The sequence below is a fragment of the Microcebus murinus genome, unplaced genomic scaffold (assembly GCF_040939455.1).
Source record: "Microcebus murinus isolate Inina unplaced genomic scaffold, M.murinus_Inina_mat1.0 scaf007_hap2_Mmur4.0, whole genome shotgun sequence".
NCBI lineage: Eukaryota > Metazoa > Chordata > Mammalia > Primates > Cheirogaleidae > Microcebus > Microcebus murinus.
In genome coordinates, this window is record NW_027438953.1 from 821,825 (window position 1) to 842,416 (window position 20,592).

The window sequence follows — 20,592 nt, forward strand, 5'->3', positions numbered from 1 at the left end:
TTCCCAGGAGGATCAGGCTGAAGCTGGGACTCGGCCTCAAAGTGTCCCCTCGCATGGCCACCCCCTTCCCCTTCCTGCTCCTCTACTCCTGGTGCCCCTCCATCCAGGGGCCAGACCTTAAAGAGTCACCGCAAGAGAATCCTGGTCCCAAAGGAGCCTTCTGGGGGACCGGTGCTGAGAGAGGTTGTGGGCATGGCCTGCTGGGGCTCTGCCCGACCCAGGGCTGAGAGATGCCACCTCCCAGCTCTGGGTCCCTGCAGGAAGTGTTGGCAAGCACAGGGCCGGTCCTCCAAAGGCCCAGGTGCAGGGAGCCCAGGCCAAGCAGCCTGTGGAAGAGGCCACTTGCCGTGCCACCCCGGGAACAGGACTGCAGGCCCCGGCCCTTCCCACCTCCTCCTCCTCCTCCTCCTCCTCCTCCTCCTCCCCCCCGCCCCCCCCCACAGGGCACAGGGCTCAGAGACACCTCAGACTCTTGCTACCCGAAGTGCAAAGGGCATCAGTTGCTCCTCCAACCCCCCCGCCCAGCAGACCACGTTGTCCAGCCAGCCCCCGGGCCTCCCTGGGGTGCCCAGCACAAAAGTGCAGACACCCACCGGACCCTCAATCTCAGTTTTCGGATGTTTTTGCCACTCTAAGGACCCGCAGGCCAGCTGGGCCTTCGGGCAGGACAGAGAGCCCCGGAATCCGACGTGGAGAGCTGCGTGTACGTCCCCATCAGGAGGCGGTCCCCACCTCCGCGGCTCTCCCCTTGCGGAGAGGGGCAGCCCAGCCGGCAGCCAGCCGCAGGGCCTCAGGGAAGACACCAGGCTGGGCCCCCGCGGCACAGCGGGGGCACGTCCCCCGCACTCACGCGACTTAGGGACGGCTGCTGGAGACTGCTGCGGCCACCCTGCTGCCGGGTTTCTGGAGGGCTTCCTGGAAGCAGCGTCCACACCAAGCCCTTGGAAGGCCCAGGCGACGGAGGAGCCGGTCAGGCAGGGGCCGAGGACGGTGAGAGGCCGGGCGGGCGGGAAGGAGCATGTCAGGCAGGGGCAGAGGACGGTGACAGGCCGGGCGGGGAGGAGCCGGTCAGGCGGGGGCCCAGGACAGTGACGGGCCTGGCCGGGGAGGAGTGCGTCAGGCAGGGGCAGTGGAGACGGGCTGGGTAAGGGTTAGGGTGACAGTTAGGGCACAATTCACAATCGCAAAGACGTGGAAGCGACCCGAGTGCCCATCCATCCAGGAGTGCATGAATAAAATGTGGCGCGTGGACACCACGGAGTGCCATTCGGCTGTGAGGAGCAGCGGTGAGAGGGCGCCTCTCGTGTTCTCCTGGCCAGAGCTGGAACCCGTTCCAGTAGGCCAGGTATCCCAAGAATGGACACACGAGCACCACGTGAGCGCGCTCACCAGCAAATTGGTACGAACGGATGGACGCCTAAGTGGACAGAGAGGAATCACCTTCATCGGGTGGGTGTCGGGCGTGTGGGGGGAGGGGAGGGGCATACACATCCATTAGGCATGGGGTGGGTGCGCACCGACTGGGGGATGGGCGCACTTGAAGCTCTGACCCGAGGGGGGAGGCTTGGAGAGGGCAAGGCACCCGACCTTAACATTGGTACCCCCACAATACGCTGGAACAACATGAGAGGTATATGAATAAGAACACAGGGGGGGCCGGGCGCGGTGGCTCACGCCTGTAATCCTAGCTCTCTGGGAGGCCGAGGCGGGCGGATTGCTCCAGGTCAGGAGTTCGAAACCAGCCTGAGCAAGAGCGAGACCCCGTCTCTACTAAAAATAGAAAGAAATTAATTGGCCAACTAATATATATAGAAAAACACAGCCGGGCGTGGTGGTGCATGCCTGTAGTCCCAACTACTCGGGAGGCTGAGGCAGCAGGATTGCTTGAGCCCGGAGATTGAGGTTGCTGTGAGCTAGGCTGACGCCATGGCACTCACTCTAGCCTGGGCAGCAAAACGAGACTCTGTCTCAAAAAAAAAAAAAAAAAGAACACAGGGGGGAGGGGGGCACGGGCAACACATGTCACCTGAATACTTGTACTCCCATCATCTGCTTGAAGAGAGAGAGAAAAGAAAATGCAATCCTAGAGGTAAGAGACACTTTTTAAAAATAATGAATCCGAAGAGAAAAGTAAAAGGAGGCCTGTGGAGCAGGTCTGGGTGTGACTCCGGATCCCCCAACATCAGGTGCCACCACCAAAGATTCCTGCGTGTAGCCCATAGAACCCCAAAAGCAACGGGACGAGTTCTGGTCACATACTCCCTCAAAATGACATCCTGGCCTTCTTCTGGAACTCCCTCCCCTCTCAGACTCTCAAGGTTTCCTCCAGCGTGTCGGTTCCCACAGAGCAGACCTTTGGTCTGAGACCTGACAGTCCAGATGCCACGCATGCTGCCGCGTGGCGGCGGTGTCGCGGCTTGGGACAAGAGGAGGCCCCACGGTGCGGGCTGGGGCGCCAGGCACCGCGGGCGGGCGCTGAGGGTGGGGGTGACCCCCACCCCGGGCCGCCGCCGCGCTCCCAGAAAGGGGACAGAACAAGAGGCAAAAAAAAAAAAAAAAAAAAAGCAGCAGCCTGTGGCACCCGGTATTCCCAGGCGGTCTCCCATCCAAGTACTAACCGGGCCCGACCCTGCTTAGCTTCCGAGACCAGACGAGATCGGGGGCGTTCAGGGTGGTGTGGCCCTAGACGGCGGCGGAGGGCGCCCCTGCCCCGCTCAAGAAGCCGAGCCTCTCTGGGCTTCCCCGCCGCCGCCTCCCGCCCCAGGCCCCGCGCCGGGCCGGGCCGGTTGAGTTCGCCGGCCGGGTCCCGCGGGCTCCCAGGGACGGGGGTGATGGGCGGGGCGGGGCGGGGCGGGGCGGGGCGGGGCGGGGGGCTGTCTCTGTATACACACACACACACACTCACACTCACTCACACTCACACAAGATGCGCCTCCACGGCTGGACTCGCCAAGGTGGAGCCCTCCCAGCCTCCCTCGTCTCCTCGCCCGGCCTCCTTCACCTACCCGCTGCCCACCCCCAGCGCGTCGCTGCCTGCCGCTGACTGCGCACGCGCGGGACGCTCGCCCTTTGACCCCAGCCAGGGGCCGCCCTCCCCCACAACCCCTTTCAGCTGCGCCCCCCCCCCTCGCCCTGTGGGTGGGCTGCCGCCTATTCCCCCGGGCCAGGGCTGGGGCACAGCCAGTGTATGGGGCGTCTCTCTCTGGGGATGTGTCCCATGGGTGGGGTGGGGTGGCGTGGTTTGGGGGGCGCTGAAGAAATCAGTCCCCTCCATCTCCTACCTCTGGAAAACGCCCAAGCCCGTGGAGAACTGCCGGCACCGCTTCGTGGGGGCCGGGACCCTCCTCCGTGTCCTCCTGTGGCCCAGTCCAAGGGGCCTGGGCCTGGCCGGGGCTGCATTGGACCCCGACCACCCTGGCGTGTGGACTCGCTAAAAATCGGCCATTAGATATTGGATTCCAGCTTCCTGGAGGTCATTTCACTAATGAGTGCACCGGAAAGAGTTTCCTAATCCATCTGTGAGGGTGGCAACTGAAAGAGAATTTGAAAGCTGACAGAATAGGCGAGGGAAGGCATAGGAGATTTCCACACCCAGCAAGGAAGACTTTCCCGAAATGGAAGAAAGAAACGAGCAAACAGAGACACCGGTAGCCCGCCCGGAAAAGAGTCTGCCCCTTAGAGAAAGCACCCTGACCAGGTTCACCTGTGGGTGGGTGGCGAGCTAGCGGCATTCAGAAGAGCGAGGCCCGCAGTCTGTGCGGAAGACACCTGCGCTCGGGTGTGTGTGGCGGCGCGATTCACAAGCAGCTCCAGATGTTAAACCAAGGAGAAGCCAGGGAGTTCCCAACGCCCCAGGTGTCCTCAGCCCACGACTGGCTGCTGTGGGAATGCGAAGCCCGGCTCCTTGTCTCAGAGCGGGGTTCCCAGGAGGATCAGGCTGAAGCTGGGACTCGGCCTCAAAGTGTCCCCTCGCATGGCCACCCCCTTCCCCTTCCTGCTCCTCTACTCCTGGTGCCCCTCCATCCAGGGGCCAGACCTTAAAGAGTCACCGCAAGAGAATCCTGGTCCCAAAGGAGCCTTCTGGGGGACCGGTGCTGAGAGAGGTTGTGGGCATGGCCTGCTGGGGCTCTGCCCGACCCAGGGCTGAGAGATGCCACCTCCCAGCTCTGGGTCCCTGCAGGAAGTGTTGGCAAGCACAGGGCCGGTCCTCCAAAGGCCCAGGTGCAGGGAGCCCAGGCCAAGCAGCCTGTGGAAGAGGCCACTTGCCGTGCCACCCCGGGAACAGGACTGCAGGCCCCGGCCCTTCCCACCTCCTCCTCCTCCTCCTCCTCCTCCTCCTCCTCCCCCCCGCCCCCCCCCACAGGGCACAGGGCTCAGAGACACCTCAGACTCTTGCTACCCGAAGTGCAAAGGGCATCAGTTGCTCCTCCAACCCCCCCGCCCAGCAGACCACGTTGTCCAGCCAGCCCCCGGGCCTCCCTGGGGTGCCCAGCACAAAAGTGCAGACACCCACCGGACCCTCAATCTCAGTTTTCGGATGTTTTTGCCACTCTAAGGACCCGCAGGCCAGCTGGGCCTTCGGGCAGGACAGAGAGCCCCGGAATCCGACGTGGAGAGCTGCGTGTACGTCCCCATCAGGAGGCGGTCCCCACCTCCGCGGCTCTCCCCTTGCGGAGAGGGGCAGCCCAGCCGGCAGCCAGCCGCAGGGCCTCAGGGAAGACACCAGGCTGGGCCCCCGCGGCACAGCGGGGGCACGTCCCCCGCACTCACGCGACTTAGGGACGGCTGCTGGAGACTGCTGCGGCCACCCTGCTGCCGGGTTTCTGGAGGGCTTCCTGGAAGCAGCGTCCACACCAAGCCCTTGGAAGGCCCAGGCGACGGAGGAGCCGGTCAGGCAGGGGCCGAGGACGGTGAGAGGCCGGGCGGGCGGGAAGGAGCATGTCAGGCAGGGGCAGAGGACGGTGACAGGCCGGGCGGGGAGGAGCCGGTCAGGCGGGGGCCCAGGACAGTGACGGGCCTGGCCGGGGAGGAGTGCGTCAGGCAGGGGCAGTGGAGACGGGCTGGGTAAGGGTTAGGGTGACAGTTAGGGCACAATTCACAATCGCAAAGACGTGGAAGCGACCCGAGTGCCCATCCATCCAGGAGTGCATGAATAAAATGTGGCGCGTGGACACCACGGAGTGCCATTCGGCTGTGAGGAGCAGCGGTGAGAGGGCGCCTCTCGTGTTCTCCTGGCCAGAGCTGGAACCCGTTCCAGTAGGCCAGGTATCCCAAGAATGGACACACGAGCACCACGTGAGCGCGCTCACCAGCAAATTGGTACGAACGGATGGACGCCTAAGTGGACAGAGAGGAATCACCTTCATCGGGTGGGTGTCGGGCGTGTGGGGGGAGGGGAGGGGCATACACATCCATTAGGCATGGGGTGGGTGCGCACCGACTGGGGGATGGGCGCACTTGAAGCTCTGACCCGAGGGGGGAGGCTTGGAGAGGGCAAGGCACCCGACCTTAACATTGGTACCCCCACAATACGCTGGAACAACATGAGAGGTATATGAATAAGAACACAGGGGGGGCCGGGCGCGGTGGCTCACGCCTGTAATCCTAGCTCTCTGGGAGGCCGAGGCGGGCGGATTGCTCCAGGTCAGGAGTTCGAAACCAGCCTGAGCAAGAGCGAGACCCCGTCTCTACTAAAAATAGAAAGAAATTAATTGGCCAACTAATATATATAGAAAAACACAGCCGGGCGTGGTGGTGCATGCCTGTAGTCCCAACTACTCGGGAGGCTGAGGCAGCAGGATTGCTTGAGCCCGGAGATTGAGGTTGCTGTGAGCTAGGCTGACGCCATGGCACTCACTCTAGCCTGGGCAGCAAAACGAGACTCTGTCTCAAAAAAAAAAAAAAAAAGAACACAGGGGGGAGGGGGGCACGGGCAACACATGTCACCTGAATACTTGTACTCCCATCATCTGCTTGAAGAGAGAGAGAAAAGAAAATGCAATCCTAGAGGTAAGAGACACTTTTTAAAAATAATGAATCCGAAGAGAAAAGTAAAAGGAGGCCTGTGGAGCAGGTCTGGGTGTGACTCCGGATCCCCCAACATCAGGTGCCACCACCAAAGATTCCTGCGTGTAGCCCATAGAACCCCAAAAGCAACGGGACGAGTTCTGGTCACATACTCCCTCAAAATGACATCCTGGCCTTCTTCTGGAACTCCCTCCCCTCTCAGACTCTCAAGGTTTCCTCCAGCGTGTCGGTTCCCACAGAGCAGACCTTTGGTCTGAGACCTGACAGTCCAGATGCCACGCATGCTGCCGCGTGGCGGCGGTGTCGCGGCTTGGGACAAGAGGAGGCCCCACGGTGCGGGCTGGGGCGCCAGGCACCGCGGGCGGGCGCTGAGGGTGGGGGTGACCCCCACCCCGGGCCGCCGCCGCGCTCCCAGAAAGGGGACAGAACAAGAGGCAAAAAAAAAAAAAAAAAAAAAGCAGCAGCCTGTGGCACCCGGTATTCCCAGGCGGTCTCCCATCCAAGTACTAACCGGGCCCGACCCTGCTTAGCTTCCGAGACCAGACGAGATCGGGGGCGTTCAGGGTGGTGTGGCCCTAGACGGCGGCGGAGGGCGCCCCTGCCCCGCTCAAGAAGCCGAGCCTCTCTGGGCTTCCCCGCCGCCGCCTCCCGCCCCAGGCCCCGCGCCGGGCCGGGCCGGTTGAGTTCGCCGGCCGGGTCCCGCGGGCTCCCAGGGACGGGGGTGATGGGCGGGGCGGGGCGGGGCGGGGCGGGGCGGGGCGGGGGGCTGTCTCTGTATACACACACACACACACTCACACTCACTCACACTCACACAAGATGCGCCTCCACGGCTGGACTCGCCAAGGTGGAGCCCTCCCAGCCTCCCTCGTCTCCTCGCCCGGCCTCCTTCACCTACCCGCTGCCCACCCCCAGCGCGTCGCTGCCTGCCGCTGACTGCGCACGCGCGGGACGCTCGCCCTTTGACCCCAGCCAGGGGCCGCCCTCCCCCACAACCCCTTTCAGCTGCGCCCCCCCCCCTCGCCCTGTGGGTGGGCTGCCGCCTATTCCCCCGGGCCAGGGCTGGGGCACAGCCAGTGTATGGGGCGTCTCTCTCTGGGGATGTGTCCCATGGGTGGGGTGGGGTGGCGTGGTTTGGGGGGCGCTGAAGAAATCAGTCCCCTCCATCTCCTACCTCTGGAAAACGCCCAAGCCCGTGGAGAACTGCCGGCACCGCTTCGTGGGGGCCGGGACCCTCCTCCGTGTCCTCCTGTGGCCCAGTCCAAGGGGCCTGGGCCTGGCCGGGGCTGCATTGGACCCCGACCACCCTGGCGTGTGGACTCGCTAAAAATCGGCCATTAGATATTGGATTCCAGCTTCCTGGAGGTCATTTCACTAATGAGTGCACCGGAAAGAGTTTCCTAATCCATCTGTGAGGGTGGCAACTGAAAGAGAATTTGAAAGCTGACAGAATAGGCGAGGGAAGGCATAGGAGATTTCCACACCCAGCAAGGAAGACTTTCCCGAAATGGAAGAAAGAAACGAGCAAACAGAGACACCGGTAGCCCGCCCGGAAAAGAGTCTGCCCCTTAGAGAAAGCACCCTGACCAGGTTCACCCGTGGGTGGGTGGCGAGCTAGCGGCATTCAGAAGAGCGAGGCCCGCAGTCTGTGCGGAAGACACCTGCGCTCGGGTGTGTGTGGCGGCGCGATTCACAAGCAGCTCCAGATGTTAAACCAAGGAGAAGCCAGGGAGTTCCCAACGCCCCAGGTGTCCTCAGCCCACGACTGGCTGCTGTGGGAATGCGAAGCCCGGCTCCTTGTCTCAGAGCGGGGTTCCCAGGAGGATCAGGCTGAAGCTGGGACTCGGCCTCAAAGTGTCCCCTCGCATGGCCACCCCCTTCCCCTTCCTGCTCCTCTACTCCTGGTGCGCCTCCATCCAGGGGCCAGACCTTAAAGAGTCACCGCAAGAGAATCCTGGTCCCAAAGGAGCCTTCTGGGGGACCGGTGCTGAGAGAGGTTGTGGGCATGGCCTGCTGGGGCTCTGCCCGACCCAGGGCTGAGAGATGCCACCTCCCAGCTCTGGGTCCCTGCAGGAAGTGTTGGCAAGCACAGGGCCGGTCCTCCAAAGGCCCAGGTGCAGGGAGCCCAGGCCAAGCAGCCTGTGGAAGAGGCCACTTGCCGTGCCACCCCGGGAACAGGACTGCAGGCCCCGGCCCTTCCCACCTCCTCCTCCTCCTCCTCCTCCTCCTCCTCCTCCTCCCCCCCGCCCCCCCCCACAGGGCACAGGGCTCAGAGACACCTCAGACTCTTGCTACCCGAAGTGCAAAGGGCATCAGTTGCTCCTCCAACCCCCCCGCCCAGCAGACCACGTTGTCCAGCCAGCCCCCGGGCCTCCCTGGGGTGCCCAGCACAAAAGTGCAGACACCCACCGGACCCTCAATCTCAGTTTTCGGATGTTTTTGCCACTCTAAGGACCCGCAGGCCAGCTGGGCCTTCGGGCAGGACAGAGAGCCCCGGAATCCGACGTGGAGAGCTGCGTGTACGTCCCCATCAGGAGGCGGTCCCCACCTCCGCGGCTCTCCCCTTGCGGGGAGGGGCAGCCCAGCCGGCAGCCAGCCGCAGGGCCTCAGGGAAGACACCAGGCTGGGCCCCCGCGGCACAGCGGGGGCACGTCCCCCGCACTCACGCGACTTAGGGACGGCTGCTGGAGACTGCTGCGGCCACCCTGCTGCCGGGTTTCTGGAGGGCTTCCTGGAAGCAGCGTCCACACCAAGCCCTTGGAAGGCCCAGGCGACGGAGGAGCCGGTCAGGCAGGGGCCGAGGACGGTGAGAGGCCGGGCGGGCGGGAAGGAGCATGTCAGGCAGGGGCAGAGGACGGTGACAGGCCGGGCGGGGAGGAGCCGGTCAGGCGGGGGCCCAGGACAGTGACGGGCCTGGCCGGGGAGGAGTGCGTCAGGCAGGGGCAGTGGAGACGGGCTGGGTAAGGGTTAGGGTGACAGTTAGGGCACAATTCACAATCGCAAAGACGTGGAAGCGACCCGAGTGCCCATCCATCCAGGAGTGCATGAATAAAATGTGGCGCGTGGACACCACGGAGTGCCATTCGGCTGTGAGGAGCAGCGGTGAGAGGGCGCCTCTCGTGTTCTCCTGGCCAGAGCTGGAACCCGTTCCAGTAGGCCAGGTATCCCAAGAATGGACACACGAGCACCACGTGAGCGCGCTCACCAGCAAATTGGTACGAACGGATGGACGCCTAAGTGGACAGAGAGGAATCACCTTCATCGGGTGGGTGTCGGGCGTGTGGGGGGAGGGGAGGGGCATACACATCCATTAGGCATGGGGTGGGTGCGCACCGACTGGGGGATGGGCGCACTTGAAGCTCTGACCCGAGGGGGGAGGCTTGGAGAGGGCAAGGCACCCGACCTTAACATTGGTACCCCCACAATACGCTGGAACAACATGAGAGGTATATGAATAAGAACACAGGGGGGGCCGGGCGCGGTGGCTCACGCCTGTAATCCTAGCTCTCTGGGAGGCCGAGGCGGGCGGATTGCTCCAGGTCAGGAGTTCGAAACCAGCCTGAGCAAGAGCGAGACCCCGTCTCTACTAAAAATAGAAAGAAATTAATTGGCCAACTAATATATATAGAAAAACACAGCCGGGCGTGGTGGTGCATGCCTGTAGTCCCAACTACTCGGGAGGCTGAGGCAGCAGGATTGCTTGAGCCCGGAGATTGAGGTTGCTGTGAGCTAGGCTGACGCCATGGCACTCACTCTAGCCTGGGCAGCAAAACGAGACTCTGTCTCAAAAAAAAAAAAAAAAAGAACACAGGGGGGAGGGGGGCACGGGCAACACATGTCACCTGAATACTTGTACTCCCATCATCTGCTTGAAGAGAGAGAGAAAAGAAAATGCAATCCTAGAGGTAAGAGACACTTTTTAAAAATAATGAATCCGAAGAGAAAAGTAAAAGGAGGCCTGTGGAGCAGGTCTGGGTGTGACTCCGGATCCCCCAACATCAGGTGCCACCACCAAAGATTCCTGCGTGTAGCCCATAGAACCCCAAAAGCAACGGGACGAGTTCTGGTCACATACTCCCTCAAAATGACATCCTGGCCTTCTTCTGGAACTCCCTCCCCTCTCAGACTCTCAAGGTTTCCTCCAGCGTGTCGGTTCCCACAGAGCAGACCTTTGGTCTGAGACCTGACAGTCCAGATGCCACGCATGCTGCCGCGTGGCGGCGGTGTCGCGGCTTGGGACAAGAGGAGGCCCCACGGTGCGGGCTGGGGCGCCAGGCACCGCGGGCGGGCGCTGAGGGTGGGGGTGACCCCCACCCCGGGCCGCCGCCGCGCTCCCAGAAAGGGGACAGAACAAGAGGCAAAAAAAAAAAAAAAAAAAAAGCAGCAGCCTGTGGCACCCGGTATTCCCAGGCGGTCTCCCATCCAAGTACTAACCGGGCCCGACCCTGCTTAGCTTCCGAGACCAGACGAGATCGGGGGCGTTCAGGGTGGTGTGGCCCTAGACGGCGGCGGAGGGCGCCCCTGCCCCGCTCAAGAAGCCGAGCCTCTCTGGGCTTCCCCGCCGCCGCCTCCCGCCCCAGGCCCCGCGCCGGGCCGGGCCGGTTGAGTTCGCCGGCCGGGTCCCGCGGGCTCCCAGGGACGGGGGTGATGGGCGGGGCGGGGCGGGGCGGGGCGGGGCGGGGCGGGGGGCTGTCTCTGTATACACACACACACACACTCACACTCACTCACACTCACACAAGATGCGCCTCCACGGCTGGACTCGCCAAGGTGGAGCCCTCCCAGCCTCCCTCGTCTCCTCGCCCGGCCTCCTTCACCTACCCGCTGCCCACCCCCAGCGCGTCGCTGCCTGCCGCTGACTGCGCACGCGCGGGACGCTCGCCCTTTGACCCCAGCCAGGGGCCGCCCTCCCCCACAACCCCTTTCAGCTGCGCCCCCCCCCCTCGCCCTGTGGGTGGGCTGCCGCCTATTCCCCCGGGCCAGGGCTGGGGCACAGCCAGTGTATGGGGCGTCTCTCTCTGGGGATGTGTCCCATGGGTGGGGTGGGGTGGCGTGGTTTGGGGGGCGCTGAAGAAATCAGTCCCCTCCATCTCCTACCTCTGGAAAACGCCCAAGCCCGTGGAGAACTGCCGGCACCGCTTCGTGGGGGCCGGGACCCTCCTCCGTGTCCTCCTGTGGCCCAGTCCAAGGGGCCTGGGCCTGGCCGGGGCTGCATTGGACCCCGACCACCCTGGCGTGTGGACTCGCTAAAAATCGGCCATTAGATATTGGATTCCAGCTTCCTGGAGGTCATTTCACTAATGAGTGCACCGGAAAGAGTTTCCTAATCCATCTGTGAGGGTGGCAACTGAAAGAGAATTTGAAAGCTGACAGAATAGGCGAGGGAAGGCATAGGAGATTTCCACACCCAGCAAGGAAGACTTTCCCGAAATGGAAGAAAGAAACGAGCAAACAGAGACACCGGTAGCCCGCCCGGAAAAGAGTCTGCCCCTTAGAGAAAGCACCCTGACCAGGTTCACCCGTGGGTGGGTGGCGAGCTAGCGGCATTCAGAAGAGCGAGGCCCGCAGTCTGTGCGGAAGACACCTGCGCTCGGGTGTGTGTGGCGGCGCGATTCACAAGCAGCTCCAGATGTTAAACCAAGGAGAAGCCAGGGAGTTCCCAACGCCCCAGGTGTCCTCAGCCCACGACTGGCTGCTGTGGGAATGCGAAGCCCGGCTCCTTGTCTCAGAGCGGGGTTCCCAGGAGGATCAGGCTGAAGCTGGGACTCGGCCTCAAAGTGTCCCCTCGCATGGCCACCCCCTTCCCCTTCCTGCTCCTCTACTCCTGGTGCCCCTCCATCCAGGGGCCAGACCTTAAAGAGTCACCGCAAGAGAATCCTGGTCCCAAAGGAGCCTTCTGGGGGACCGGTGCTGAGAGAGGTTGTGGGCATGGCCTGCTGGGGCTCTGCCCGACCCAGGGCTGAGAGATGCCACCTCCCAGCTCTGGGTCCCTGCAGGAAGTGTTGGCAAGCACAGGGCCGGTCCTCCAAAGGCCCAGGTGCAGGGAGCCCAGGCCAAGCAGCCTGTGGAAGAGGCCACTTGCCGTGCCACCCCGGGAACAGGACTGCAGGCCCCGGCCCTTCCCACCTCCTCCTCCTCCTCCTCCTCCTCCTCCTCCTCCCCCCCGCCCCCCCCCACAGGGCACAGGGCTCAGAGACACCTCAGACTCTTGCTACCCGAAGTGCAAAGGGCATCAGTTGCTCCTCCAACCCCCCCGCCCAGCAGACCACGTTGTCCAGCCAGCCCCCGGGCCTCCCTGGGGTGCCCAGCACAAAAGTGCAGACACCCACCGGACCCTCAATCTCAGTTTTCGGATGTTTTTGCCACTCTAAGGACCCGCAGGCCAGCTGGGCCTTCGGGCAGGACAGAGAGCCCCGGAATCCGACGTGGAGAGCTGCGTGTACGTCCCCATCAGGAGGCGGTCCCCACCTCCGCGGCTCTCCCCTTGCGGAGAGGGGCAGCCCAGCCGGCAGCCAGCCGCAGGGCCTCAGGGAAGACACCAGGCTGGGCCCCCGCGGCACAGCGGGGGCACGTCCCCCGCACTCACGCGACTTAGGGACGGCTGCTGGAGACTGCTGCGGCCACCCTGCTGCCGGGTTTCTGGAGGGCTTCCTGGAAGCAGCGTCCACACCAAGCCCTTGGAAGGCCCAGGCGACGGAGGAGCCGGTCAGGCAGGGGCCGAGGACGGTGAGAGGCCGGGCGGGCGGGAAGGAGCATGTCAGGCAGGGGCAGAGGACGGTGACAGGCCGGGCGGGGAGGAGCCGGTCAGGCGGGGGCCCAGGACAGTGACGGGCCTGGCCGGGGAGGAGTGCGTCAGGCAGGGGCAGTGGAGACGGGCTGGGTAAGGGTTAGGGTGACAGTTAGGGCACAATTCACAATCGCAAAGACGTGGAAGCGACCCGAGTGCCCATCCATCCAGGAGTGCATGAATAAAATGTGGCGCGTGGACACCACGGAGTGCCATTCGGCTGTGAGGAGCAGCGGTGAGAGGGCGCCTCTCGTGTTCTCCTGGCCAGAGCTGGAACCCGTTCCAGTAGGCCAGGTATCCCAAGAATGGACACACGAGCACCACGTGAGCGCGCTCACCAGCAAATTGGTACGAACGGATGGACGCCTAAGTGGACAGAGAGGAATCACCTTCATCGGGTGGGTGTCGGGCGTGTGGGGGGAGGGGAGGGGCATACACATCCATTAGGCATGGGGTGGGTGCGCACCGACTGGGGGATGGGCGCACTTGAAGCTCTGACCCGAGGGGGGAGGCTTGGAGAGGGCAAGGCACCCGACCTTAACATTGGTACCCCCACAATACGCTGGAACAACATGAGAGGTATATGAATAAGAACACAGGGGGGGCCGGGCGCGGTGGCTCACGCCTGTAATCCTAGCTCTCTGGGAGGCCGAGGCGGGCGGATTGCTCCAGGTCAGGAGTTCGAAACCAGCCTGAGCAAGAGCGAGACCCCGTCTCTACTAAAAATAGAAAGAAATTAATTGGCCAACTAATATATATAGAAAAACACAGCCGGGCGTGGTGGTGCATGCCTGTAGTCCCAACTACTCGGGAGGCTGAGGCAGCAGGATTGCTTGAGCCCGGAGATTGAGGTTGCTGTGAGCTAGGCTGACGCCATGGCACTCACTCTAGCCTGGGCAGCAAAACGAGACTCTGTCTCAAAAAAAAAAAAAAAAAGAACACAGGGGGGAGGGGGGCACGGGCAACACATGTCACCTGAATACTTGTACTCCCATCATCTGCTTGAAGAGAGAGAGAAAAGAAAATGCAATCCTAGAGGTAAGAGACACTTTTTAAAAATAATGAATCCGAAGAGAAAAGTAAAAGGAGGCCTGTGGAGCAGGTCTGGGTGTGACTCCGGATCCCCCAACATCAGGTGCCACCACCAAAGATTCCTGCGTGTAGCCCATAGAACCCCAAAAGCAACGGGACGAGTTCTGGTCACATACTCCCTCAAAATGACATCCTGGCCTTCTTCTGGAACTCCCTCCCCTCTCAGACTCTCAAGGTTTCCTCCAGCGTGTCGGTTCCCACAGAGCAGACCTTTGGTCTGAGACCTGACAGTCCAGATGCCACGCATGCTGCCGCGTGGCGGCGGTGTCGCGGCTTGGGACAAGAGGAGGCCCCACGGTGCGGGCTGGGGCGCCAGGCACCGCGGGCGGGCGCTGAGGGTGGGGGTGACCCCCACCCCGGGCCGCCGCCGCGCTCCCAGAAAGGGGACAGAACAAGAGGCAAAAAAAAAAAAAAAAAAAAAGCAGCAGCCTGTGGCACCCGGTATTCCCAGGCGGTCTCCCATCCAAGTACTAACCGGGCCCGACCCTGCTTAGCTTCCGAGACCAGACGAGATCGGGGGCGTTCAGGGTGGTGTGGCCCTAGACGGCGGCGGAGGGCGCCCCTGCCCCGCTCAAGAAGCCGAGCCTCTCTGGGCTTCCCCGCCGCCGCCTCCCGCCCCAGGCCCCGCGCCGGGCCGGGCCGGTTGAGTTCGCCGGCCGGGTCCCGCGGGCTCCCAGGGACGGGGGTGATGGGCGGGGCGGGGCGGGGCGGGGCGGGGGGCTGTCTCTGTATACACACACACACACACTCACACTCACTCACACTCACACAAGATGCGCCTCCACGGCTGGACTCGCCAAGGTGGAGCCCTCCCAGCCTCCCTCGTCTCCTCGCCCGGCCTCCTTCACCTACCCGCTGCCCACCCCCAGCGCGTCGCTGCCTGCCGCTGACTGCGCACGCGCGGGACGCTCGCCCTTTGACCCCAGCCAGGGGCCGCCCTCCCCCACAACCCCTTTCAGCTGCGCCCCCCCCCCTCGCCCTGTGGGTGGGCTGCCGCCTATTCCCCCGGGCCAGGGCTGGGGCACAGCCAGTGTATGGGGCGTCTCTCTCTGGGGATGTGTCCCATGGGTGGGGTGGGGTGGCGTGGTTTGGGGGGCGCTGAAGAAATCAGTCCCCTCCATCTCCTACCTCTGGAAAACGCCCAAGCCCGTGGAGAACTGCCGGCACCGCTTCGTGGGGGCCGGGACCCTCCTCCGTGTCCTCCTGTGGCCCAGTCCAAGGGGCCTGGGCCTGGCCGGGGCTGCATTGGACCCCGACCACCCTGGCGTGTGGACTCGCTAAAAATCGGCCATTAGATATTGGATTCCAGCTTCCTGGAGGTCATTTCACTAATGAGTGCACCGGAAAGAGTTTCCTAATCCATCTGTGAGGGTGGCAACTGAAAGAGAATTTGAAAGCTGACAGAATAGGCGAGGGAAGGCATAGGAGATTTCCACACCCAGCAAGGAAGACTTTCCCGAAATGGAAGAAAGAAACGAGCAAACAGAGACACCGGTAGCCCGCCCGGAAAAGAGTCTGCCCCTTAGAGAAAGCACCCTGACCAGGTTCACCCGTGGGTGGGTGGCGAGCTAGCGGCATTCAGAAGAGCGAGGCCCGCAGTCTGTGCGGAAGACACCTGCGCTCGGGTGTGTGTGGCGGCGCGATTCACAAGCAGCTCCAGATGTTAAACCAAGGAGAAGCCAGGGAGTTCCCAACGCCCCAGGTGTCCTCAGCCCACGACTGGCTGCTGTGGGAATGCGAAGCCCGGCTCCTTGTCTCAGAGCGGGGTTCCCAGGAGGATCAGGCTGAAGCTGGGACTCGGCCTCAAAGTGTCCCCTCGCATGGCCACCCCCTTCCCCTTCCTGCTCCTCTACTCCTGGTGCCCCTCCATCCAGGGGCCAGACCTTAAAGAGTCACCGCAAGAGAATCCTGGTCCCAAAGGAGCCTTCTGGGGGACCGGTGCTGAGAGAGGTTGTGGGCATGGCCTGCTGGGGCTCTGCCCGACCCAGGGCTGAGAGATGCCACCTCCCAGCTCTGGGTCCCTGCAGGAAGTGTTGGCAAGCACAGGGCCGGTCCTCCAAAGGCCCAGGTGCAGGGAGCCCAGGCCAAGCAGCCTGTGGAAGAGGCCACTTGCCGTGCCACCCCGGGAACAGGACTGCAGGCCCCGGCCCTTCCCACCTCCTCCTCCTCCTCCTCCTCCTCCTCCTCCTCCTCCCCCCCGCCCCCCCCCACAGGGCACAGGGCTCAGAGACACCTCAGACTCTTGCTACCCGAAGTGCAAAGGGCATCAGTTGCTCCTCCAACCCCCCCGCCCAGCAGACCACGTTGTCCAGCCAGCCCCCGGGCCTCCCTGGGGTGCCCAGCACAAAAGTGCAGACACCCACCGGACCCTCAATCTCAGTTTTCGGATGTTTTTGCCACTCTAAGGACCCGCAGGCCAGCTGGGCCTTCGGGCAGGACAGAGAGCCCCGGAATCCGACGTGGAGAGCTGCGTGTACGTCCCCATCAGGAGGCGGTCCCCACCTCCGCGGCTCTCCCCTTGCGGGGAGGGGCAGCCCAGCCGGCAGCCAGCCGCAGGGCCTCAGGGAAGACACCAGGCTGGGCCCCCGCGGCACAGCGGGGGCACGTCCCCCGCACTCACGCGACTTAGGGACGGCTGCTGGAGACTGCTGCGGCCACCCTGCTGCCGGGTTTCTGGAGGGCTTCCTGGAAGCAGCGTCCACACCAAGCCCTTGGAAGGCCCAGGCGACGGAGGAGCCGGTCAGGCAGGGGCCGAGGACGGTGAGAGGCCGGGCGGGCGGGAAGGAGCATGTCAGGCAGGGGCAGAGGACGGTGACAGGCCGGGCGGGGAGGAGCCGGTCAGGCGGGGGCCCAGGACAGTGACGGGCCTGGCCGGGGAGGAGTGCGTCAGGCAGGGGCAGTGGAGACGGGCTGGGTAAGGGTTAGGGTGACAGTTAGGGCACAATTCACAATCGCAAAGACGTGGAAGCGACCCGAGTGCCCATCCATCCAGGAGTGCATGAATAAAATGTGGCGCGTGGACACCACGGAGTGCCATTCGGCTGTGAGGAGCAGCGGTGAGAGGGCGCCTCTCGTGTTCTCCTGGCCAGAGCTGGAACCCGTTCCAGTAGGCCAGGTATCCCAAGAATGGACACACGAGCACCACGTGAGCGCGCTCACCAGCAAATTGGTACGAACGGATGGACGCCTAAGTGGACAGAGAGGAATCACCTTCATCGGGTGGGTGTCGGGCGTGTGGGGGGAGGGGAGGGGCATACACATCCATTAGGCATGGGGTGGGTGCGCACCGACTGGGGGATGGGCGCACTTGAAGCTCTGACCCGAGGGGGGAGGCTTGGAGAGGGCAAGGCACCCGACCTTAACATTGGTACCCCCACAATACGCTGGAACAACATGAGAGGTATATGAATAAGAACACAGGGGGGGCCGGGCGCGGTGGCTCACGCCTGTAATCCTAGCTCTCTGGGAGGCCGAGGCGGGCGGATTGCTCCAGGTCAGGAGTTCGAAACCAGCCTGAGCAAGAGCGAGACCCCGTCTCTACTAAAAATAGAAAGAAATTAATTGGCCAACTAATATATATAGAAAAACACAGCCGGGCGTGGTGGTGCATGCCTGTAGTCCCAACTACTCGGGAGGCTGAGGCAGCAGGATTGCTTGAGCCCGGAGATTGAGGTTGCTGTGAGCTAGGCTGACGCCATGGCACTCACTCTAGCCTGGGCAGCAAAACGAGACTCTGTCTCAAAAAAAAAAAAAAAAAGAACACAGGGGGGAGGGGGGCACGGGCAACACATGTCACCTGAATACTTGTACTCCCATCATCTGCTTGAAGAGAGAGAGAAAAGAAAATGCAATCCTAGAGGTAAGAGACACTTTTTAAAAATAATGAATCCGAAGAGAAAAGTAAAAGGAGGCCTGTGGAGCAGGTCTGGGTGTGACTCCGGATCCCCCAACATCAGGTGCCACCACCAAAGATTCCTGCGTGTAGCCCATAGAACCCCAAAAGCAACGGGACGAGTTCTGGTCACATACTCCCTCAAAATGACATCCTGGCCTTCTTCTGGAACTCCCTCCCCTCTCAGACTCTCAAGGTTTCCTCCAGCGTGTCGGTTCCCACAGAGCAGACCTTTGGTCTGAGACCTGACAGTCCAGATGCCACGCATGCTGCCGCGTGGCGGCGGTGTCGCGGCTTGGGACAAGAGGAGGCCCCACGGTGCGGGCTGGGGCGCCAGGCACCGCGGGCGGGCGCTGAGGGTGGGGGTGACCCCCACCCCGGGCCGCCGCCGCGCTCCCAGAAAGGGGACAGAACAAGAGGCAAAAAAAAAAAAAAAAAAAAAGCAGCAGCCTGTGGCACCCGGTATTCCCAGGCGGTCTCCCATCCAAGTACTAACCGGGCCCGACCCTGCTTAGCTTCCGAGACCAGACGAGATCGGGGGCGTTCAGGGTGGTGTGGCCCTAGACGGCGGCGGAGGGCGCCCCTGCCCCGCTCAAGAAGCCGAGCCTCTCTGGGCTTCCCCGCCGCCGCCTCCCGCCCCAGGCCCCGCGCCGGGCCGGGCCGGTTGAGTTCGCCGGCCGGGTCCCGCGGGCTCCCAGGGACGGGGGTGATGGGCGGGGCGGGGCGGGGCGGGGCGGGGGGCTGTCTCTGTATACACACACACACACACTCACACTCACTCACACTCACACAAGATGCGCCTCCACGGCTGGACTCGCCAAGGTGGAGCCCTCCCAGCCTCCCTCGTCTCCTCGCCCGGCCTCCTTCACCTACCCGCTGCCCACCCCCAGCGCGTCGCTGCCTGCCGCTGACTGCGCACGCGCGGGACGCTCGCCCTTTGACCCCAGCCAGGGGCCGCCCTCCCCCACAACCCCTTTCAGCTGCGCCCCCCCCCCTCGCCCTGTGGGTGGGCTGCCGCCTATTCCCCCGGGCCAGGGCTGGGGCACAGCCAGTGTATGGGGCGTCTCTCTCTGGGGATGTGTCCCATGGGTGGGGTGGGGTGGCGTGGTTTGGGGGGCGCTGAAGAAATCAGTCCCCTCCATCTCCTACCTCTGGAAAACGCCCAAGCCCGTGGAGAACTGCCGGCACCGCTTCGTGGGGGCCGGGACCCTCCTCCGTGTCCTCCTGTGGCCCAGTCCAAGGGGCCTGGGCCTGGCCGGGGCTGCATTGGACCCCGACCACCCTGGCGTGTGGACTCGCTAAAAATCGGCCATTAGATATTGGATTCCAGCTTCCTGGAGGTCATTTCACTAATGAGTGCACCGGAAAGAGTTTCCTAATCCATCTGTGAGGGTGGCAACTGAAAGAGAATTTGAAAGCTGACAGAATAGGCGAGGGAAGGCATAGGAGATTTCCACACCCAGCAAGGAAGACTTTCCCGAAATGGAAGAAAGAAACGAGCAAACAGAGACACCGGTAGCCCGCCCGGAAAAGAGTCTGCCCCTTAGAGAAAGCACCCTGACCAGGTTCACCCGTGGGTGGGTGGCGAGCTAGCGGCATTCAGAAGAGCGAGGCCCGCAGTCTGTGCGGAAGACACCTGCGCTCGGGTGTGTGTGGCGGCGCGATTCACAAGCAGCTCCAGATGTTAAACCAAGGAGAAGCCAGGGAGTTCCCAACGCCCCAGGTGTCCTCAGCCCACGACTGGCTGCTGTGGGAATGCGAAGCCCGGCTCCTTGTCTCAGAGCGGGGTTCCCAGGAGGATCAGGCTGAAGCTGGGACTCGGCCTCAAAGTGTCCCCTCGCATGGCCACCCCCTTCCCCTTCCTGCTCCTCTACTCCTGGTGCCCCTCCATCCAGGGGCCAGACCTTAAAGAGTCACCGCAAGAGAATCCTGGTCCCAAAGGAGCCTTCTGGGGGACCGGTGCTGAGAGAGGTTGTGGGCATGGCCTGCTGGGGCTCTGCCCGACCCAGGGCTGAGAGATGCCACCTCCCAGCTCTGGGTCCCTGCAGGAAGTGTTGGCAAGCACAGGGCCGGTCCTCCAAAGGCCCAGGTGCAGGGAGCCCAGGCCAAGCAGCCTGTGGAAGAGGCCACTTGCCGTGCCACCCCGGGAACAGGACTGCAGGCCCCGGCCCTTCCCACCTCCTCCTCCTCCTCCTCCTCCTCCTCCTCCTCCTCCCCCCCGCCCCCCCCCACAGGGCACAGGGCTCAGAGACACCTCAGACTCTTGCTACCCGAAGTGCAAAGGGCATCAGTTGCTCCTCCAACCCCCCCGCCCAGCAGACCACGTTGTCCAGCCAGCCCCCGGGCCTCCCTGGGGTGCCCAGCACAAAAGTGCAGACACCCACCGGACCCTCAATCTCAGTTTTCGGATGTTTTTGCCACTCTAAGGACCCGCAGGCCAGCTGGGCCTTCGGGCAGGACAGAGAGCCCCGGAATCCGACGTGGAGAGCTGCGTGTACGTCCCCATCAGGAGGCGGTCCCCACCTCCGCGGCTCTCCCCTTGCGGAGAGGGGCAGCCCAGCCGGCAGCCAGCCGCAGGGCCTCAGGGAAGACACCAGGCTGGGCCCCCGCGGCACAGCGGGGGCACGTCCCCCGCACTCACGCGACTTAGGGACGGCTGCTGGAGACTGCTGCGGCCACCCTGCTGCCGGGTTTCTGGAGGGCTTCCTGGAAGCAGCGTCCACACCAAGCCCTTGGAAGGCCCAGGCGACGGAGGAGCCGGTCAGGCAGGGGCCGAGGACGGTGAGAGGCCGGG

General features: G+C 63.3%; 5 non-coding genes across 5 annotated transcripts; all 5 read right to left on the reverse strand.

Annotated features, from left to right (window-relative positions):
* Positions 1–2,569: 2,569 nt before the first annotated feature.
* LOC142866774 (5S ribosomal RNA) lies at positions 2,570–2,688 on the reverse strand. The gene has a single exon (XR_012916604.1). It is a non-coding gene; the product is annotated as a 5S ribosomal RNA (ribosomal RNA).
* Positions 2,689–6,489: 3,801 nt separating this feature from the next.
* Positions 6,490–6,608, reverse strand: LOC142866775 (5S ribosomal RNA). The gene has a single exon (XR_012916605.1). It is a non-coding gene; the product is annotated as a 5S ribosomal RNA (ribosomal RNA).
* Positions 6,609–10,412: 3,804 nt separating this feature from the next.
* Positions 10,413–10,531, reverse strand: LOC142866776 (5S ribosomal RNA). The gene has a single exon (XR_012916606.1). It is a non-coding gene; the product is annotated as a 5S ribosomal RNA (ribosomal RNA).
* Positions 10,532–14,332: 3,801 nt separating this feature from the next.
* LOC142866777 (5S ribosomal RNA) lies at positions 14,333–14,451 on the reverse strand. The gene has a single exon (XR_012916607.1). It is a non-coding gene; the product is annotated as a 5S ribosomal RNA (ribosomal RNA).
* Positions 14,452–18,245: 3,794 nt separating this feature from the next.
* On the reverse strand, positions 18,246–18,364 carry LOC142866778 (5S ribosomal RNA). Its single transcript, XR_012916608.1, has one exon. It is a non-coding gene; the product is annotated as a 5S ribosomal RNA (ribosomal RNA).
* Between the last annotated feature and the right edge of the window lie 2,228 nt (positions 18,365–20,592).